Source organism: Dipodomys merriami, unplaced genomic scaffold (genome assembly GCF_024711535.1).
Source record: "Dipodomys merriami isolate MVZ:Mamm:240054 unplaced genomic scaffold, mDipMer1.0.p SCAF_681, whole genome shotgun sequence".
NCBI classification, from domain to species: Eukaryota; Metazoa; Chordata; class Mammalia; order Rodentia; family Heteromyidae; genus Dipodomys; species Dipodomys merriami.
In genome coordinates, this window is record NW_027206270.1 from 22,552 (window position 1) to 45,102 (window position 22,551).

A 22,551-nucleotide genomic window follows, 5' to 3' on the forward strand; every position below is an offset into this window, starting at 1 on the left:
TCCTTTAGCTTGTTTGCACAAGGTTGGTGCTGTACCATGTGAACTAGTGTAGCTCGGCTTCCCAGCTTTTTGATGATTCATTGGAGATAAGAGTGTACCCAGGCTAACTTTGAATCTTGATTGATCCTCAGGTGTCAGCCTTGAATAGCTAGGATTATAGGCATGAGCCACTGGCACCCAGCTTCAAGGAAGTCTTTTCATATGCTCTTCTGTTCTAACAGCTGTCTACTTGCCCTGGCCTAGAACTTTGACCTCTACATCAGCTCCTAGCAACCCCTGACTGTGTGGAGAACCTAAAGCTCAAACCTGATCCCATTTCTTTGTCCTCAGGGGAGGGTATGTTTTGTCTGAATCCTGGGTTGCAGGGGTAGCTATACATGGGTGCTTGGCTGGGACAGACAAGTACTCTGTTTTATCCAAGAAGGAAAGTGTGGCCGGTTAGATACTAACAGCTCATTCTCTCATATTCCTATCTCCTCAGAGGCTGAGATATGAGGATTGCCATTCAGTGGCAGCCCAGCTAGAAAAGTCTATGAGAATCTCTTCTGCAAATAATCACAGAAAGCTGGAAGAAAAGCTGTGGCTCAAGTGGTAGAGTGCTAGCCCTCAATGAAAAAAACTCAGGGACAGAGCCCGGGCCCTGAGTTAAAACCCTGTACCAAAATGTGCACACACACATGCATGCGCACGCGCATGCACACACACACACACACACACACACACACACACACACACACACACACACACACACACACACACACACACACACACACACACAGAGGTGTTAATTTTGAGCTGAGGTAGAACTGTGGTCAGTCCTGAGGCATAATCATAGTAAACTCTCAAGGCAGATCAAGTTGTTTCTCCCTAAGTCCTTCTTGGGCTGAGGGGTCTGGGTTATGGCAGTAAGTTCCATGGGACCTGCCCCTCCATCCATGCATGGGGCCACAGGACCAACAGAAGGACACTATGGATGCTCCTTTGTAGTTGGCCCACGATTGCAGACCTTCATCTGCCCCCGAGCTCTGGTGAGGAAAGCAGGGCTCCAAGCCCTGGGACTCCAGGGGTAGTGACTGCTACAAGCAGCAGCCAGCCACCTGTGGATTCCTGAGCCTACAAGTCTTTCATGAGCCCAACTCAACCCCCTTCAAACGTGTGCCTGACAGATTCACACTTTTGTGATACTTGCGTGAGTGGGCATTACCTGCTGTACCATCTTGCAGCTCCTGCCCCTGTTGGCCTAGAACCCTGGAATGAGATGTCGATTTCCTGCTCAGATCCGCACTGCACCTTTGACAGATGCCATTCTGATGACTCGACCGAAGACCTCCGTGCCCCAAGGCTTGACCTTTCTCTGATACTGTGGCCTATTCTGTAGGAAAAGACCTCCAAAGAGGCTGCTCTGAAGACTGGTAGGACACCTAGACATTGGGAGACCCTCAGGGGCACACTGGAAAGTACTCTGCCACAGAGTGAGGCCCATTCAGGCCAGGTGCTGTTCATGAGGCTTGAACTCTGGGTCTGGGCGCTGTCCACCAGCTTTTCAGCTTACCACTTGAGCCACAGCGCCACTTCCAGTTTTTGGGAGGTTCCATGGAGATCAGAGTCTCCTGGACTTTCTGGCCTGGGCTGGCTTTGAACCGTGATCCTCAGGTCTCAGCCTCCTGAGGAGCTTGGAGGACAGGTGTGAGCCACCGGTGCTAGGCTGATCTGGAGTTTCACTACAGTGGACTAGGAGCTCCTGAAAGCTTTTCTTTATTTTTTTAGGTGCCAGTACTGGGGCTTGAATTCAGGGTCTGGGATTTTTCTCTTAATTTTTCCCTCAATGCTGGGACTCTATCACTTGAGCTACAGCTCCATTTCTGGCTTTTGGTAGTTCATCGGCAAGAAGAGTCTTAGTAACTTTCCTCCCTCTGATCTCTGTCTCCTGAGTAGCTAGTATTTACAGGGGTTGTGCCACTAGTGGCATTAGGCTAGAAGCTTTTCTTTTTTTGAGTGGGGGGAGTCCAGTCGTTGGGCCTGAACTCTGGGCCTGGGTGCTGTCCCTCAGCTCTTCAGCTCAAAGCTAGCGCTCTACCACGTGAGCCACAGCACTACTTCCAGCCTTTTTCTTTTTTGCTTATGTGGTACTGAGGAATCAAACCCAGAGCCTCAGGCATGCAAGGCAACCACTCTACCACTGGGACACCTTCCCAGTCCCTAGAAGCTTTTCTTAAGCAAATGTTCTTCCCTGCATTTGCCTTGAATCCTCCATGCAAAGGAGGCCTGAGGGTCAGGAGCTATGAAAAATAGGCTGCCAGCTATAGGAAATGGCTGGGGTCCATGGTGAAAAGACAAGCTAATCTTCCCCCTGGACCCCATTCTGGGATCCCAACCTCTGCTCTACATGTGACTCAAGTACAAACCTTGACACAGCCTTGAATGGCCTACCAGACTTGTCTGAAGCCACAAAACCTTCATTCCACCCACACCACCTGCTCTTAACCACACCTCAGGACTGTTGCCCATGCTGGACCTTCTGCCTGCGGCTCTCTGTCCTCTTTCACATCTTAGAACTCCTGTGGAATTTTGGCACTGGTTATATCACCTCGTGGAGCAATCTCCCTCTCTTTTTTTTTTTTTTTAGTATTAAGTTTCTAGAGATGGAACTTGTGTAGGCTGACTGGCAAATGCTCTATCTTGATGTGTGTGTGTGTGTGTGTGTGTGTGTGTGTGTGTGTGTGTGTGTGCATGTGTGTGCCTGGATGCTATTCTATCCCTGAGCCTTTGTGCTCAAGGCTAGCGCTCTACTTGAACCACAAGCTCTACTTCTGGATTTTGGGGTGTTTAATTGGAGGAAAGTGTCTCATATAGACTTGGTTGCTTGCAATTGTCATCCTCAAATCTCAGCCTCCTAAGTAGCTAAGATTACAGGGGTGAGCCCCCAGGACCTGCCCTCTACCCTACCTCTTACCTATAACATCGGACCTCCTCTGAGTCCCAGAACAATATATCTCACCAAGCTGACTTTTGTTTTGCCAGTCTTGGGGCTTGAACTCAGGGTGTGGACATGTTCCTGAGCTAATTTTGCTCAAGGCTAGCACACGACCACTTAAGCCCTAGTGCCACTTTTGGCTTTTTCTGTTTCTGTGGTACTGAGGAATAGAACCCAAGGCTTCATGCATGCATACTATGTAAGCACTCTACCACTAAGCCACATACACAACCCACAAACCAAGGCTCACTTCTCATGGGAGTTATGAGGGTGGGGTTTATTAACTTATCCCTTTCATTGTAGAAATCGCTGACTATTTCATATCTTAGCCAATTTGGGACCAGCCTGCGACTTGGCAATGAGGAATGATAAATGAGTGATAGCCACCAGGCCCCGGAGGTCTAGGCTCACATCATACAGAGGGATAGAGAATTTGAAGCCAGAACTTTTGACCGCTCCTATAGCCTAGAACCGTTGTCTCCCTGGAGGCACTCTCTGGCTTCTAGGAGTCCCAATGGGACACCTCGGCCAGAACATAAGGCTTCCGTTTTTTTAAATGGCAGAGAAGGATGCTTTGTTCAAGTTGCCCGCTCAGACTTAGTACTCTCTGAGGGCTTGTCCCAGCTTGCCCAGGTTGGGTGCCTTGGCATGGGCAACCTGCTGAATGCTCATCATCCATACAAAGATACAAGGAGTTATTGCCTCCTATATTTTGGCAGATCTGTGGTTGTACTATGAGCCTAGGTTCTGTCCCTGAGCTCCTTTTGCTCAAGTGTAGCACTCTACCCTTGGTTTTTCTTTTTCATGTGACCTCTTAGAAAGAAGGGTATCATGGACTTTCCCACCCAGGCTGAATTGAAATTGGCATTCTTTACACCTCAGCCTCCTAAGGAGCTAGGATTACAGGCAGGAGTCACTGACAACTTGCTTTCTTTTCTTCTTGTTCTTCTTCTTTTTAATCATAACAATCTGAAATCTTCACGGTGTCATTCCAATGGTTTGCATTCAAATTAAACCACTCAGGCTTGGAGTTGCAATGCTAGGTCTGCCACCCACAAATGGAGGGAGATCCTGACAAACTCATTCCTGTTCATGTGAATGCTAATGGAATGTTATAAAAGTAATACTTAAATGTGCAGTTGCTTCATGATTCTATTTTAGAATGCCACAGAATAAGTTTTGGATTTATATCATCCATTCTATCATGATGGTATGATTAAGGATATTGACTAATTTTTAATTAATGCTTTCATATGTATTCAACCAGGATACTTCAGTAAATGGAAACATAATTTAATAGCTAATAATTGGTAATAATATATATAATTTAATATCCTCACAGTCCCTCTCTCTATATATATATATGTATATATATACATATATATATCTCAATCTACACATCTATCAACATACATATATATATGTATATTTATAGATAAATATACATATATATACTAGATATGTATATTTACATATATATAAATATACATATATAATCATACCTACGATCAAGCCCCACTAGTCCCATGGGAATAGTGTGGCTTGATCATAGGTCCTCTGAGCTTCCTGGCAGCTCAGTTTGTCAGAGTCTGGTCTGCTAAGACTGTGACCCCATTTATGGATTGGGCATTGTAGTCTGTGAGTTGACATCCCAGGATGGCCAAAAATTGATTCTTTGTAGTAAGAAGCCAATTTTGACACATTGTTTTCCTTCTCTGAGAAAGTCCTTGGTCTCAGTATGATGTATAAAATATATCCTATGTGGTATGATATACTAAAAGGAGTGTTATATGTGTAATAATACTAAATAAATAAGGGTAATAAATGTCAATGAAGTAAACCCATGTATGTAAATAGATCTCATAAAGGAACATTTTTTTTCCAGTGCTGGGGCTTCAATTCAGGTCCTAGGAACTGGTCTGAATTTCTTGTCTTCAAGGACAGTGAGCCATTCCCCTTCACCCACATTGTCACAGAGTTACCCAGACCCTGAATTCAAATACCATGCCTACCAGAAAAATTGTGCAAATTCAAGCCAGGGTCTAATTATTATTATTATTATTATTATTATTATTATTATTATTATTATTATTATTATTATTATTATTATTATTATTATTATTATTATTGCCATGTACGGGGATTGAAGTCAGGTCTTGGTATCTCTGCCACTGCCAGCACTGGGATCCTAGGACCTGAGTTCAAATCTCGGGACAGACAAAAAATATAAAAAATAAAAGGGAGAAGCATAATACTGAGAAGTTCAAGAATGTAGTTTTACCTTTTTATTTCCTTTGTATTGTAACCATCCTGGGTCTAAATGCCAAGGCCCAGAAAGTGTACATGACCTTGCATTGCAGATGTTTGGCAGCTATTAAGGAAGCCATAGCCAAAACCGGCAAATTAGGTCTGGAGGTCGAATCCCATGACTGCCACTAATGAATGGTGGGAGATTCTAAGACACCCATTCCCATATGCATCCATAGGAATGGAATGTTATAAAAGTAACAATTAAATTAGTAGTTAGTGTACGATTTTATTATAAAATTATACACAACAATTATACTACATTGATTAAATTTTCAATTAGTATTTTATTATATATTCAATCATGATAATTGGTAGTAATATTTTATTTGCAGTTACATAGTATACAGACATCTCTCTCTTGTTGTACACATATACATCCATTTATCTGTCAACCAATCTACACATTTATCTGTTCATACTCTTGTCACTCCCGGGGCTCAATGGTTGGGTGCTTGCCTAGTACGTACAAAGCCCTGGGTTCGATTCCTCACTACAGCATACACAGAAAAATCGGGACTATGTCTAGACCCTTACTCAAGACCCAGGAGTGGCACCAAATAAAAGAAAATAGAATGTTCTAACTGCAATGGTATAAGGATAGGACTTCAAATACCTCATCACCGAGCAAACCAGGAGTCTGGTGCTGACAGCTGACATTAAACTGACAGCCAGAAGTAAATCACTGCCACCCAGCCCAACGGAGCCAGATGCTGCTAGTTCACTCAGCCCTGTCATCCAAGATATTCAGGGGCTGAGATCTCACACTAGTGGGTTTAAAACCCAGCCCTTGCAAGAAGTCTGCAAAACTCTGAGCTGTGGCTCACAGTGGTAGAGCTCTAGCCTTGAGCAAAAGATCTTAGAACAGTACCTCCAACCTTCCAGTGCATTCCCTGTGGCTGACTCCCAGCCCTCCCAAAAAAACCCATCCCTCGAAATCATTAGATGTGAATTTTGTGTGGTTTGTGACGTGTTTCTGAAAGAATGCTGAAACCAAAGAAAGCACCCTAATTCTAATGACTGTGTGTGGTATGCAGCTATGTGATGAGTCCTTCATGAGTTGTGTGCTGAGTCCTTCATGGGGTTCATTCTTTCATCTGGTCCTTGTAAGAGCTCCACAAGTAAGATGATGGTGCAGATGAGAAACTTGAGCCTCACCAAAATTATGTATGTACTGAAATCTAGTGAGTTGTCTTCTGCAGAAAATTGTTTATTTTTCTCAGTCGTGAACCTTGAACTCAGGGCCTAGGCACACGACACTTTCTTGTTGGCTCATGGCTAATACCTTCCCACGTGGAGCCAAGGACTCTCTTGTAACAGAGTGTTATGATCTATGAGTCTGTAGCTGAGGTCTGTCACCCTGCCTACTCAAGAAGCTGAGATCTGAGAATCTGGGTTCCAAACTATCCCAGACACAAAGTGTCCCATGAGAATATTATCTCCTATTCACCACTTAGAAACTTGAAGTGGAAGCTGGGCACCACTAACTCACGCCTGTCCTCCTAGATACTCAGGAGCCTAAGAGCTGAGGATCAGGGTCCAAAGCCAGTCTGGGCAGGAAATTCTTGAGATGGACGCTACTCTCTAGCGACCCAACAAAAACCTGAAGAAATGCTGTAGCTAAAGTGGTAGCGCACTTGGTTTTAGCTGAAGAACTGAAGGACAGCACCTAGGCCTAGACTTCAACTCCTCCAACATACAAGAAGAGAAAGAAAGAAACCTGAAGAAGAGGGGTTAGGCTGCTTTGCATGTATGAATCCCTCGGTTTTGATTCCTCAGTATCACATCACTAAAAAAAAAAGCCTGAAGTGGCCCTGAGGCTCAAGTTGTAGATTGCTATCCTGGTACAGGAGAAACTCAGGTACAGTGCTCAGGTCTTGAATTCAAGTTCCAGGACAAATGTATGCACACACACACACACACACAAAGAGAGAGAGAGAGAGAGAGAGAGAGAGAGAGAGAGAGAGAGAGAGAGAGAGAGAGAGAGAGAGAGAGAGAGAGAGAGAGAGAGAGAGAGATCAGAAGTGAAGCTGTGACACCAAATTGTGGTAAAACGATGAGCTTCGGTTCTGAGCTCATGGTCAGCACCCAGGCCCTGTGTTCAACCCCAAAAGCTAGCCATCCATGCCTCAACTAGGGGAGCTCAAAGGTTTCAAATCCTGATGAGCTTCATCAGCCCTAGATGACAGGAATCAATGTGGTATTACACATGTGCTTAGATTCAGCAAGCTTCTGGAAACCTAAGGAGGCAACTTTGCCAATTAGGAATCTTTTAATTCGGTTCAGCTCTCTAGTTTTCTGCCAGAAGGACCCTTGAATTAATTGTAGCAGTTTGTTTCAACACTGGGACATAGTCTAACAAAGACAGGATAAGTACAAGGAACTTGGCATGCCACAGGAGGTGGCACAAATGAAGGCTTCCTGCCCAAACAGAGCACTGGGGAAAGAGCTTTGGATACAAGGAAGCCTTTTTCTCCTAGCCTTCAGAACCCACCCACACTCATCCTCACTATTTGGCCCAGATGGAGTTGTTGTTACACAGCTGTACAGGAGTGAGGTCTTTTTTTTTTTTTTTTTTTTTTTTTTGGGTCCGGTCATGGGGCCTGAACTCTGGGCTTGGGCACTGTCCCTCAGCTCTTCAGCTCAAAGCTAGTGCTCTACCACTTGAGCCACAGCGCCACTTCCAGCTTTTTTCTTTTTGCTTATGTGGTGCTGAGGAATCGAACCCAGGGCCTCAGGCATGCAAGGCAAGCGCTTTAACCACTGAGCCACCTTCCCAGCCCCAAGAGTGAGGTCTTTTGTCTGCCTGTTCCAACAGTGAGGCAGACTTCCTCCAGCAGCCTGAGGTGCACAGAAACCCTTAGGCTACACTGTGAACAGTGAGGGAAGCCCTGGAATATGCACTGTCTTGATAGCACTCTGTGCTATGAAGCCATTTTATTCAAAGCAAATTTCCTAGATGTGTGCCTTTCAACATAGGGACTCTAGATCTTCACTGATAGAAATACATTCATACATACATGGGTAGACATGGAGTTACTGTTTTTTGTTTTTGTGTTTTTTGGTTTTTTTTGCAAGTCTGGGTGTTATATTATGAGCCTAGGCACTGTCCCTGAGCTCCTTTTGCTCAAGGGTAGTGCCCTTGAGAAACAGCCTCCGCCATGTTTTATTTTTAATTCTTGTAATCCCTTAGAAATAAGATTGTCCTGGGCTTTCCTGTCCCGACTGAATTCAAATTGTCATTCTCTACTTCTCAGACTCCTGAAGAGCTAGGATTACAGACAGGATCCACTGACACTTGGGTTTCTTTTCTTCTTGTTCTATTTTTCCTCATGACAATATGAAATCCTCACAGTGTCATTCTAATGGTTTGCATTTCTGAGTAAACTACTCAGGCCTGGAGTTGCAATGCCAGGACCACCACCTACAAATGGAGGGAGATCATGAGAAAATCATTCCTATCCATGGGAAGGCTTAATGGAATTTATAAAAGTTAGAATTAAATTGACAGTTAGTTCATGATTCTCTTATAGAATGTCACACAAAAATTATTGGATTATGTCTTCCATTCTAACACCCTGGTTTGGTTTTCCTAATTAAAGAACACTGACTTCTTTTACATTAATACTTTAGTAAGTATTCAACCATGATACTGCATTAAATGGAGACCTAATTTAATAACTAATAATTCACAATATATATAATTTAATATCCTCACATTGTCTCTCTCATCTATATAGCAAACTACACATCTATCTATCTATCTATCTATCTATCTATCTATCTATCTATCTATCTATCTATCTATCTATCTACCTACCTATCTATCTATGTCTATCTATCTATCTATCTATATCTATTTTTCTATATCTATGCCTATATCTAACAATCTATCTATCTATCTATCTATCTATCTATCTATCTATCTATCTATCTATCTATCTATCTATCTATCTATCTATCTATATATATATATATATATATATATATATATATCCCACTACTATGGCTTAATCCCAGGTCCTCAGAACTGGCTGGCAGCTCAGTTTGTCAAAGGCTTTTGTTCTAAAACTGACTCATTCATAAATTATGCATTGTGGGCTGTGAGTTCAAATCCCAGCAATGCCAAAAGTTTATATGTGCAATAAGAAGCCAATTTTGACACAATTTTTCTTCTCTGATAAAGTCTAAATATGATGTATAATCCATATGCAAATATATCCATGTGATAAGATATAATAAATGAAAAAATGTTATATATGTAATAATGCTAAATAAAATAAACAATGAATAAAGAAGGGTAATAAATGGAGTAAACCTATGTATGTAAAAAGATCTCATATATGAGTATTATTTTTCCAATCATGGGGCTTGAATTGAGGCCCTTGAAGCTGGTCTGAAATTCTTGTCTTCAAAGACGGTGAGCTTCCCCTCCCCCACAGTGCCACAGAGTTCCCCAGACCGAGTTCAAATCCCAGGCCTGCCAGAAAAATTGTGCAAATTCCAAGCCAGGGCTTTAATTTTTTTGGCCAGGCCCAGGCCTTGAAATCAGCTTGTGGCAACTCTGCCTCAGCCTTGATCACTCTAGCCTGGGGTGCAGCCTCTGGACCCACAGCTCATCCTAGGACCTGAGTTCAAATCTTTCGAGTGGCAAAATAAGGTGAAGTGTTGGGAAGGTGGCTCAGTAGTATAGTGCTTGCCTTCCATGCATAAGGTCCTGAGTTCGATTCCTCAACAACACATAAGCAGAAAAAAGCTGGAAGTGTTGCTATGGCTCAAGTGGTAGAACGATAGCCTTGAGCTGAAGAGTTGAGGGACAGTGCACAGACTCAGACTTCTGTCTGACAACTGACAAAAAAATGAGGGTGAAAGAAGGAGAAGAATAAAACTGGGAAGTTCCAGAATGTGGTTTTACATAGTTTTTTCCTTTGAATTGTGACCATCTTGGGTCTAAATGACAGGGCCCGGAAAGTGTACGTGACCTTGCACTGCTGAAGTTTGATGGGCTATCAGGGAAGCCATAACCAAAACCAGCAAATTGGTCCGGGGTTCAAAACCCCGCCACCTACAAATGTCAGGAGATCCTAAAAATGCATTCCGATAGACAGCGATAAGAATGGAATGTTGTCAAAGTAACAATTACATTAGTACTTAGTATATATTTATATTATAAAATTATACAAAATAATCGTAGTACATTGCTTAATTTTCAATTAATACTTTATTATGAATTCAAACATGATACCTAAATAAAGGAAGAAATAATTTATTAATTGATAATTGGTAGTAAAATAGTATATATAACTTAATAATATACAGACATCTCTCTCTTGTTTCATATGTATATATATATATATATATATATATATAACCAAAAATATCTATTTCTACACTTGTCACTACTGGGGCTCAGTGGTAGTGTGTTTGGCTAGTATGTATGAAGCTCTGGGTTCATTTCCACACTATCACATGCAAAGAAAAAGCCAGAAGTGGTGCTGTCACTGAAGCACCAAAAAAAGTTAGAAAGTTATGACTGCAATTATAGAATGCCAGGACTTCAAATACCTCATGACAGAGCAAGCCAGGAGTCTGAAGCAGATGGCTCTCATCTAACCTGACTTAGCCAGAGGTCAACAGCTGCAAACCAAATCCATGGAACCATACACTGCTGGCTCACCCCTAGCTGCTCAGGGATGAGTTCTGAAACTGGTGGTTTGAGTACTCAGCCCTGGCAGGAAGTTTGTGAGACACTGAGCTGAGGCTCACAGTGGTAGAATTCTTGGGTTGAGGAAAAGGTCTTAGGAGAGTACCCTCAACCTATGAGTGCAATCCCCAAGGCTGAGGACCCTCCCCCCCCATTAACCACCCCTCTAAACCATTAGATGTGAACTTTTGTGGTTTTTGACATTTTTCTAAAAGAATCGTGATACTGATGAAAGCACCTGAATTCTAATGACAGCTTGTGGGAGAGAGCTATGTGATGAGTCCCTCCTGGGGTGCTGGGTGCTGAGTCCTTCATAGGGTGTTATGTGCTGAGTCCTTCATGGGGTGTATTCTTCCATCTGGTCCTTGTTAGAGCTCCACAAGTATGATGATTGTGCAGATGAGAAAGTTGAGGCTCAGATATGTCCCCAAGGCAGGGCCAAATTTATATATGTACTGAACTCTAGTGACTTGTCTCCGGCTGACAATTGGTTTGGTTTAGTTTTCTCCATCATGAACCTTCAACCCAGAGCCTAGGCGCTGATTTTCCTCTTGGGCTAGCACTCTACCACGCGGAGGCAAAGACCCCCTTACAGCAAATTGTCACGGCTTAGGTGTTTTTATCTGAGGTCTATCATCCTGCCTGCTCAGGAATCTGAGGATTTGGGTTCCAAACTATCCCAGAAACAAACGGTCCCATGAGACTATTATCTCCTATTCACCACTTAGAAACTTAAAGTGGAAGCTGGGTACCAGTGACTCGCACCTCTCATCCTAGCTATTCAGGAGACTGAGAGCTGAGGATCATGGTCCAAAGCCAGCCTTGGCAGGTGATTCTTTGAGATGGTTATTTCCAAAGAAACACCAGAAAGCCTGAAGGGGCGCTGTAGCTCAAGTGGTAGAGTGCTAGACTTGAGCTGAAGAGATCAGAGACAGCACCCAGGCCCAGACGTCAACTCCTCCAACTTACAAGAAAAGAAATTAAGAAACCTAGGCTTGAATCCTCAGTACCATATCCCTAGAAAAAAAGTCTGAATTGGCTGTGTGGCTCAAGTGGTAGAGGGCTGTCCTTGTACAGGAGAAACTAAGGTACAGTGCTCAGGTCCTGAATAAAAGCTCCAGGTCTGGTGTATGCACATGCACACACACACACACACACACACACACACACACACACACACACACACACACACACACACACACACACACAGATACAAGAAATGAAGCAGTGACACCAAATGGTAAAGCAAAGAGCTTATCCTCTGAGCTCCAGGTCAGCACCCTGGTCCTGTGTTTAACCCGAAGTCTACCTACTCAAGACCCAACTCGAAGATGGCAAAGGTTTCAATACATGATGAGCTTCACCAGCCCTAGATGACAGGAAGCATTGTGATTTTGCACAAGTGCTTAGATTTAACAAGCTCCCAGAAAACTAGGGAAGCACCTTTGATAATTAGGAATCTTATTAGGTTCAGCTCCCTAGTTGTCTGCCAGACGGTCTCTTGAATTAACTGTAGTAGTTTTTTTTTCAATACTGGAACATAGTCTAACAAACACAGAATGAGTGCAGGAAACTTGACCTGCCATGGGAGGTGGCACAAATGAAGGCTTCCTGTCAAAACAGAGCACTGGGGAGAGAGAGAGAGCTAGGGCTACAAAGAGGCCTTTTTCTCCTGGCCTTCAGAACCTGCCCTCACTCATCCTCACTAATTGCCCCACATAAATTTTTTGTTACACAGCTGAACAGGAGTGAGGCTTTTTTTCTGCCTGTTCCAACAATGAGGCAGACTTCCTCCAACAGCCTTGGGTGTGCAGAAACCCTCAGGCTACACTGGAAACAGTGAAGGGATCCCAGGATCATGCACTGTCTTGAAAGCACTCTCTGTGCTATGAAGTCATTCTATTCAAAGCAAATTTCCTATCTGGGTTCCTCTCTTCATAGCGACTTTGGATGTTCTCCGATAGAAATACATGCATACATACACAGACACACAGACTTAATGGCTGTTTTTTTGTGTGGCCACTCCTGAGGCTTGAACTGTGAGCCTAGACATTGTCCCTGAGATCCTTTTGCTGAAGGGAGCACTTTATTGTGTCCTAAACCATGATTACCCTAGGCTGGGGGGCAGCATTTACACCCACAGATGATCCAGGGATCCTAGGAGCCGAGTTCAACTCCTAGCACTGGCAAAAAAAAATCAAAGCAACAAAAATGGAGGAAAAAACCAGGAAGTTTTATACAACCATTTTACCTTTGTTTCCTTTGCACTGTGACAACCCTGGGTCTCAATAACTCAGCTTGAAAATTGCACATGACCTTGAATGGACGAAGGCTGGGGACTCTCAGTGAAGCCTGAGCCCAATCCAGACATCTAGGCCCTGAGTTTGATCCTGGGGCTGCCACCTACACATGGCTGAAGATGCTAGGAAAGTCATTCCTATCTATTCCTATCTATAGGAAGACTAATAGAATGTTTGGCATGTACCAGTAGAATTACTAATTAGCTAATCAATCTAGTGTAAGATTGTACACAATAAATATAGGTCATTGATTAATTGAATTAATACTTTATTAAGTCTTCTACCGAGATTAATTAATGGACTCATAATTTTAGACCAAATAATAGGTAGCAATAGAATATATAAAAAGAAGTTATAGACATCACTTATATAGAGAGTTATGCAGTAGAATCTACACAAATGTCTATCTGTCTCGGTATACATTTATGTATAGATGCATATGCATATGTAAATACACACACACACTGCAATCTACACATCTATCTGTTTATATATTGGCCACTCCTTGGGCTTGATCTCAGGTCCTCAAATTTGCCCACCAACTTCACTTGCATCAGACTGGTGTGCTAACATTGATCCATTTATGAAGTGGGTCTTGTAGGCCTAGAGTTCAAATCACAGAACAGCCAAAAACTTAATCCTGGTGGAAGAAGCTAATTCTCCCACTTGTTTTCCCTATCGGCGAAAGTCCTGGGTCTCAGGAATGATGGATAATACGTAGGCATATCTATGTTCTATGTAATAGGATGTAAAAATATTATATGTGTAATCATACTCACTAAAATACTTAAGAAATAAGTAAAACACAAAATAAAATCAATAACTACATGAACCGGAATATGCAGTAAACTGTAAATATAAATCATGTATTTAAAATATATACAAATATTATTTTTTCAAGTGCTAGGACTTGAATTCAGGCCCTGGGAACAGGCCTGACTTTCTTGTCTTCCAGTATGGTGAGCCTCCACTTCCCCCACAATGCTGCAGATTTCCCAGACCCTGAGTTCAAATCCCAGGCCTGGCAGAAAAAATGGCGTCAATTCCAAGCCACGGGGCCTCATAATTTTTAAAATATTTTTAATGTATTTATTCATTTATTTTTATTTTGTCAAGCACAGGGCTTGAACTCAGATCATGGCAACTCTGCCTCAGCATTTTTTTTTTTTTTTTTTTTGCTGGTTGTGCGGCCTGAACTCTGGCCCTGGGCACTGTCCCTCAGCTCTTCAGCTCAAGGCCAGCGATCTACCACTTGAGCCACAGCACCACTTGCAGCTTTTTCTGCATATGTGGTACTGAGGAATCGAACCCTGGGCCTCATGCATGCAAGGCAAGCACTCTACCACTGAGCCACCTCCCAGCCCCCTCTGCCTCAGCTTTGATCACTCCAGGCTGGGTTGAAGCCACTGGACTCACAGCGGAACCTGGGTTCCTGGGCCCCAAAGATTGACAGGAATAAAAATAAATAAAAGGACACAGATAAAGTTTCCCTTATTTTCAATAACTAGTATATGTCTGAGTCAAGCAGAAAAGGTCAGATAAGGTGATGTTAGGAAAATGAACTCCAAGATAAGTATTGAAAAGGTTTTTTATTTTCTTCAATTATTTCTAACATATTTATAAGATGATTTCTATGTTGTTCGTATGTCCCTTTTCCACGGTATAACCCGAGCTTTCACTGTATTTGATGGTGGTATAATTTGTGGAGGGGAAGGGAAAAAACAAATCGTTTAAATAGGGATACAGGTTGACCTATTGCAACAATGTGATGTACAAGTCATTATGTCAAAAAATGAACTTTACAACATTGGTGGGGGGAGGACCTGGTAGGGGATCAGGGACGGTATGGGAAGGGATGGGAAGGGGAAACATATGAGGAGGCAATGATGTTTGATTAAAAAAATGTACTCATTATCTTGCCCATGTAATTGTAACCATTCTGTACGGTATTTAAAAAAAGAAAAAAAAACCCCAAAAAACAAAACAAAACAAAAAAAAAAACAATCGGCAACTCGCAGATGGCTGCCGGTTTTACATTTGTTTTCTTTGCAAGGTGACCATACTGGGTCTGAATGACATGGCTGAAAAGTTTTTCTAACCTGGCATTGCTGAAGGCTGGCAGGCCACCAAAGAAGCCATAGGCCAACACGGCCACATAGGCCCTGTGTTTGAAGCACAGTCCTGACCCCTACCAATGCAGGGAGATCCCAAGAGTCTGGTTCCTATACACAGGAATACCGATGGAAGGTTATGAATGTCAAGGTTGAATTAGTTGTTCCTGAATGATACTACTATAAAATTGAACAGAGTGATTTTAGGAAGCCGATGGATTTTAATGGATATTTTTGACACATTAAAAGAATACTATTAATTACATGGACGCAATAGTTTCAGGAGAGTAGTTGATTTAATTAATATTTCATTAAGGGTGAAAACGAAAATATTAATTACATGGAGGCATAATAAATACCCAAGAATTGCTACGAATGTAGTATATATAACTGAAGAATGTATAGACATCTCTGGCACTCTTTAAAGATCTGTATTTATTTGTGTACTACTATCTGCATATCAATCTGTTCTTATTTTGTCAATACCTGGGTCTCAATCTCAGGTTCTGTAAGCTCTATATGCTCAAGGCTGGTGTGCTGACACTCACCCATTCATGAATTGGGCCTTGCAGGCTATGAGTTCAGATGCCAGCACTCACAAAAATTGAATCATGGAGTAAGAAGCCTATGGTGACACATGTTTTCCTTTTCTGTGAAAGTCCTGGGTGTCAGGTGTGAAGTTTCATACATAGACAAATCTATATCCTATATAATAAATGTAGTAAATATTTCATGTGTAATAACAGTCAATAAAACAAATGGTAAATAAATGAATAAAACAAAAAATAAAATGAATAACTACACTAAGTGCTATATGGAATCAACATACAGGGTTCGATCTCAGGGCCTGGGAACTGCCTGGCAGCTGAATTGGCTAGAGACTGCTGTGCTGGCAGTCACCTATTCATGAACTGAGCCTTCTAGGCCCTGAGTTTAGATCCCAGCACTGCCAAAAATGTAATCATGGAGTGAGAAGCCGATGGTGACACGTTTTCCTCTTCTTTGAAAGTGCTCGGTGACAGGTAGGATGTATAAATTATATGCAAATCTATATGCTATGCAATAGGATGTCATAAAGGTAAGAAATGACAGGTGGAAGAAAAACAGATTGAATTAGTAGTGAATCGTTCTGGGATAAAATTAGACGCAATAATTATAGGACTTGGATGTTTAATTAATATTTTATTGAGCATTATGAGAAAAAAAATTACATGGAGACATAATTAAATACCTACTAATTGGTAGTAACACACGATGCATAATTTAATTTGTCTCATTTATAAAATATGTAATTATATGTATGGATGTATGTACATAAATGATAAATAATAACAGTATATTGAGTAATTTTTTTTTGAAAATTTTTTTTAATTTAATTTTATTTTATTTGAGAACATACTGTACAGAGGGGCTACAATTACATGGGCAGTATAATGCATACATTTCTTACCAAGCATTGCAGCCTCCTCCTTTGTTTACCCTTCATCTCCCTTCCCAGCCTCCCCCCTCCCCCAGGCCAATTATACCCCCCTCCCCTCCCACACCGACATTGTAAAGCTGGTTTTGACATGACATTTTGTACTTCTCATTGTGGCAACAGGTCCACCTGAATCCTTAAACGACTTGTTTGTCCCCATCTCCTCCACATGTTATACATCAAATATAGTGAAAGCTGGGGTTACACTGTGGGGGAGGGACATACAAAGCAACAAAGAAATAATCTTATAAATGCGTTAGAAACACATGCATGAAAGAAAAAAACATTAAAATACATATTTAAGGGTTCATTTTCCTAACATCACATTATCTGACCTTTTCCGCTTGACTCATACCTATACTAGATATTGCAAATAAGGGAAACCATGGGACCTATGCTTCTTTGGGACTGGCTTACTTCACTTAATATAATTTTTTCCAAACCTTTCCATTTCCTAACAAATGGGGAAATGTCATTCTTTCTGATGGAGGCATAGAATTCCATTGTGTATATATACCACATTTTCTTGATCCATTCATCTACTGAGGGGCATCTGGGTTGGTTCCATATCTTAGCTATGGTAAATAATGCTGCAATAAACATAGTTGTGTTGGTAGCTTTAGTGTGGTCTTGTTTGTAAACATTTGGGTAAATGCCCAAAAGTGGGATTGCTGGATCATAGGGGAGTTCTATGTGAAGTCTTATGAGGAACCTCCATACTACTTTCAAAGTGGTTGGACAAGTTTACATTCCCACCAACAATGAAGTAAGGTTCCTTTCTGTCCACATCCCCTCCAGCATCTGTTGTTGTTAGAGTTCTTGATTTTTGCTGTTCTAACTGGAGTGAGGTGATATCTCAATGTTGTTTTGATTTGCATTTCTTTTAAGGCTAGGGATGTTGAACATTTCTTCATGTGTCTATTGGCCATCCTTCTTTCTTCTTCAGAGAAGCTTCTCTTTAAGTCTTTGGCCCACTTATTTATTGGGCAGTTGTTTCTTTGAGGATTTGTTGTTGGGTGGTTTAATTTTTTGAGTTCCAAGTATATTTTAGATATGAGACCCTTGTCCTTTGTATGGCTAGTAAAGATCTTCTCCCAATCCGTGGGCTTTCTATTGATCTTGCTACCTATGTCTTTTGCCCTGCAGAAGCTCTGCAATCTTATGCAATCCTATTTGTCGAACCTTTCTTTGATTTGTTGTGCTTCCGGGTCTCTATTTAGAAAATTTCGGCCTGAGCCAAGGAGACCTAGGGTTTCTCCTATTCCATCCTGTAATGTTTTCAGAGTGTCTGCTTTGAGTTCAAGGTCTTTGATCCATTTGGAGTTGATTCTGGTGCAGGGTGATATATAAGGATCTAGCTTTAGTTTTCTACATGTAGTTAACCAATTTTGCCAGCACCATTTACTGAAGAGGCTGTCTTTCTTCCATTCTATTGTTTTAGCTTCCTTATCAAAGATTAGATGGCTATAGGTCTGTAGGTTCATTTCTGGGTTTTCAATTCTATTCCATTGGTCCTGAGGTCTGTTCTTATGCCAATACCAAGCTGTTTTGATTACTATGGCTTTATAGTAGAGTTTGAAATTTGGTATTGATATTCCTCCAGCAGTGTTCTTTCCGTTGAGGAGCGTTTTTGCTATTCGGGGTCTTTTATTGTTCCATATGAATTTTTGGATTGCCTCTTCTATTTCCTTGAAGAATGAGGGTGGAATTTTGATAGGTATCGCGTTGAATTTGTAGATAGCCTTGGGAAGTATTGCCATTTTCACGATGTTAATCTTGCCAATCCAGGAGCATGGGAGGTTTTGCCATTTTTTAAGTTCTGTGTTGATTTCTTTTTCAAGATTTTAAAGTTTTCATCATAGAGGTCCTTCACTTCTTTGGTTAAGTTAATTCCTAGGTATTTTATTTTTTGTGGGGCTATTACAAATGGAATTGCTTTCCTAATTTCAGCCACACTTTTCTCATTGTTAGCATATAGTAAAGCCATTGATTTTTGGGGGTTAATTTTATAACCTGCTACTTTGCCAAAGTTTTGATTCAGTTTGAGTAATTTGGGAGTGGAGTCTATGGGATTCTTTAAATACAAGATCATGTCATCTGCAAAGAGGGAGAGTTTTATTTCTTCTTTCCCTATTTGGATCCCCTTTATGTCTGCATCTTGTCTTATTGCTGTAGCTAGGCATTCTAATACTAGATTGAAGAGAAGTGGAGAGAGTGGGCATCCTTGTCTTGTTCCTGAGTTAAGAGGAAATGGCTTTAGTTTTTCACCATTGAGTATAATGCTGGCTGTAGGTTTGTCATATACAGCCTTTATTGTATTGAGGAATGTTCCATGGATTCCTAATTTTTCCAGAACCTTCATCATAAAGGGGTGTTGGATCTTGTCAAATGCTTTTTCTGCATCTATTGAGATAACCATGTGGTTCTTATTCTTGCTCCTGTTGATGTGATGAATAATATTAATTGATTTGCGTATATTGAACCAGCTTTGCATCCCTGAAATGAATCCTGTTTGACCATGGAGTATGATTTTTTGGATGAATTGTTGAAGTCGATTGGCCAAAATTTTGTTGAGAAGTTTTGCATCAATGTTCATCAAAGAAATGGGTCTATAGTTCTCTTTCTTTGATGAGTTCCTGCCTGGTTTTGGGATGAGGGATATGATGGCTTCATAGAATGTGTTCGGTAGTGAGCTTTCTCTTTCAATTTCATTGAAGAGTTGGAGGAGTATTGGTGTGAGCTCTGCTTTGAAGGCCTTGTAAAATTCCGCTGTAAAACCATCTCGTCCTGGACTTTTCTTAGCTGGGAGGTCTCTTATTGCTGTTTCTATTTCAATGCTTGACATGGGCCTGTTAAGCTGGTTTAACTCATCTTGGTTTAGGTTTGGCATGTCAATATTTGCTAGGAAAAGGTCCATTTCTGTCAACTTCTCAAACTTATTAGCATAAAGTTTTGAGAAGTATTCCCTTATAATGTTCTGAATCTTGGTTGTTTCTGTGGTGATGTTTCCATTCTCATCTCTGAGTTTATTAATTTGGGTGTGTTCTCTCCTTTTTCTGATAAGGTTTGCTAAGGGTCTTTCAATTTTGTTAAGTTTTTCAAAGAACCAACTTTTTATTTTGTTGATTCTTTGTATAGTTTTTTTGGATTCTAATTCATTTAATTCTGATTTAATTTTGATTATTTCTTTCCGTCTACTGGATTGGGGTTTATCTTGCTGTTCTTTTTCAAGGAGGTATAGATGTGTCATTAAATTGTTATTTTCAGATCTCTCCAATTGGTTGATGTAGGAGCTCAGAGCTAAAAACTTGCCTCTGAGTATTTCATTTGCTGTGTCCCAGAGGAGCTGGTAATTTGTGTGTTCATTTTTGTTGAATAGCATGAACATTTGAATTTCTTTCTAATCTCTTCCATGACCCACTCATGATTCAGCAGTGTGTTGTTCAGCCTCCATGTGACACCGGACTTTCTTTGGTGACTTTTGGTGTTGAGTTCTAATTTTATTCCCTTGTGGTCAGAGAGAATGCAAGGTATAACTTCAATGTTTCTGAATTTAGACAAGTTTGCTTTGTGGCCTAAAATGTGGTCTATTTTAGAAAACGTTCCATGTGCTGCTGAGAAGAACGTGTATTCTGATGCTGCTGGTTGAAATGTTCGGTAAATGTCTGTTAAGTCTAGTTGATCTATGCAGCTGTTTATATCTGCAGTTTCTCTGTTGAGTTTTTGTCGAGTTGATCTGTCTAGTGGGGAGAGTGGTGTGTTAAAATCCCCAACAATTAATGTCTTTGGATCTATATGGGATTTGATGGAAAGTAGTCTTTCTTTGATAAATTTGGGTGCTCCATTGTTTGGCGAATAGATATTTAGAATTTTAATATCCTCCTGAAGGAGTGATCCTTTAATTTGTATTTGGCGACCTTCTTTATCTCTTCTCACGAATTTTAATTTGAAGTCTATTTTATCTGATATTAGGATTGCAACTCCCGCCTGTTTATGAGGGCCGTTTCCTTGGTAGATTTTGTTCCAGCCTTTAACATTGAAAATGTGTTTGTTTTTTATGGGCAAGATCTGACTCCTGTAGCCAGCAGATAGAAGGGTCTTGTTTTTTAATCCAACTAGACAGTCTATGTCGCTTAATTGGAGAGTTCAGTCCATTAACGTTAAGAGATAGGACTGAGAGGTATTTGGCAGTTCCTGCCAGGTTATCCACCTTCTTGGGGGCTGCGAAAACTGGGTTCTTCCTAAGGTTCTTGGATTCTCAGTTTGGGTGCAGTTTCTTGGCATTTGTTGCATTCTTGTTGGTTTTCTATGTTTAGGACATCTTTAAGAATCTTTTGTAGGGCTGGTTTGGTGGAGATGTATTGTTTCAATTTTTCTTTGCTATGGAAGGTTTTTATTTGGCCTTCAGTTATGAAGGAGAGTTTAGCTGGGTACAGTATTCTTGGTTGATAGTTGTTTGTTTTTAGGGCATGGCATACGTCATTCCAGGCTCTTCTTGCTTTGATTGTCTCTGCTGAGAAATCTGAGGTGATTCTAATTGGTTTCCCTTTATAGGTGATTAACCTTTTCTCCTTGACAGCTTTAAAGATCTTTTCCTTGGTCTGGGTTGATCCTGTGTGGATTATAATGTGAAGGTGTGATGTCCTATTCTGGTCTGGTCTATTTGGGGTTCTAAAAGCTTCTTGTATCTGAATAAGTCTATCTTTTTGTATGTTTGGGAAGTTCTCTGCTAGGATCCTGTTAAACAAATTTCCTAGACCATTAACTTCTGTTTCTAGGTGCTCCTCTACACCCATTATCCTTAGATTGGGCCATGGATGGTTGTATGTTCTTTCTCTATAATATCTAGGCTGTCTTCAATCCCTGAGAATCGATCTTCTGCATGGTCTAACCTGCTGTCAAGACTCTCTACTTTGTTTTTTATCTCTTTTCCTTCTAATTGGTCAGCTTTGATGGCTTCAAGTTCTTTGTTGAAGCTCTGTTTTAGGTCTTGTATGATTTTCTTTACTTCCTTAATTTGGTGTTCAGTGTTTGTTCTCAAATCACTTAGTTGATTGGTTATGGTTTCTTTGGACTCCCATTCCTTCTGTTGGGTTCCAATCAGCATTCCCTTTGTGGTCTCCCTGACTTCCTTCAGCTCTTTGTTAATGGATTCCATGAATGCCTTTAGTGATCTTTCTGTATTCTCTACCTGGTCTCTCAATTCCTGAATTACTCTTTGATTAGCTTCCTCCCATCTGTGGGATTCCTGCAGTTCTCTTTCTTCCCGTTCGTGGGATTCCTGCAGTTCTCTTTGTGTGTTCTCTGCCTGTTCACGCCATTCCTCCCTTTCTCTTTGAGTATTCTCAAGTTGTTCACGCAAATCCTGTATCAGTTTTTGAGTAGCTTCCTCACGCTCATGATATTCCTGTATAAACTTCTGGGATGCCTCCTCTCTCTCCCTATCACGCTCATACAGAGTCCTTTGTACATTGTCAAACTTCTCATTTATCATGTTTGCTATTAGTGTTTGTAGAGCTATTTGGGAACTCTCCTCTGGATTATTCTTTATCTGTTCTAATCCCTGATTATCAAGATTGGGAATTGAGATACCCGAATTTGCCATTTTTCTTGTGTTTTTCCGGCTTACTCGGCCCATTTGAGATGAAGATTGCACCAGTTTTGTGCTAGAACACTAT